Here is a 733-nt window from a genome sequence, read left to right as displayed (position 1 = left end):
CTTCTCTCTCACACACGTCTCATTCGCTCCGGTTAAATAGTGCTTGTATTGCGCATTATTTTAGTCATTCCCGCAGGTTTCGCGCTTGCACTACCACTGATCTATATTAGTGGAGTGCACAAGCTCAGTCTCAAACAGCTTGCGAGCCACAAATACGAAAATGAGTGGCTAACTGCGCTAAAACAGTCAAATACATACAAGATTGTCAAAATGCCCATCTTGGCGAGTATCCAGTTAAACACGGTCAGTTTTGGAACGTTAAATAGTTGAGAAAGAGAACGCATGTTGTGTAACAGTATATTGGGTCCGTGGATAAACTCTTAAAGGGACCGCAGTCCAATATTCCTGCTGTTGTCTGTCATGTTAAAGGGGTCATATGATGCGATTTCAAGTTTTCCTTTCTCTTTGGAGTGTTACAAGCTGATTGGGCATAGATAAGATCCCTGAAGTTGCAAAGACTAAAGTCTCAAATCCAAAGAGATATTCTTTATCAAAGTTAAGACTCTGCCACGCCCCCCTAAAACGGCTCGTTCTAACACGCCCCCACATATCTACCTCACTATGTGGAAATATTTGCATAATGCTGCCCAAATGTTCACGCAAAGAAAGAAGGCGTGGTTTCAGTAACCGCAGTTAGTGTTGAAGCAGCCATGTCAGAGAGACGCTGTGTTTCTCTAGGCGAAAGCAAAAGCACTTTATTTGGCCTTCCGAAAGTAGATGCATCTAGGAACCT

General features: G+C 43.1%; 1 protein-coding gene across 3 annotated transcripts in view; it reads right to left on the bottom strand.

Moving 5' to 3' along the window:
* LOC107595082 (SAFB-like transcription modulator) overlaps window positions 1-733 on the bottom strand; it is a 20064-nt gene that overhangs the window by 13635 nt on the left and 5696 nt on the right. The gene's annotated exons all lie outside the window — the stretch shown is intronic.

The sequence above is a fragment of the Sinocyclocheilus grahami genome, unplaced genomic scaffold (genome assembly GCF_001515645.1).
Source record: "Sinocyclocheilus grahami isolate Dianchi unplaced genomic scaffold, SAMN03320097.WGS_v1.1 scaffold196.1, whole genome shotgun sequence".
Lineage (NCBI taxonomy): Eukaryota > Metazoa > Chordata > Actinopteri > Cypriniformes > Cyprinidae > Sinocyclocheilus > Sinocyclocheilus grahami.
Note: the sequence above shows the minus strand (reverse complement) of the source record. Positions and strands in the feature narration are given on the sequence as shown.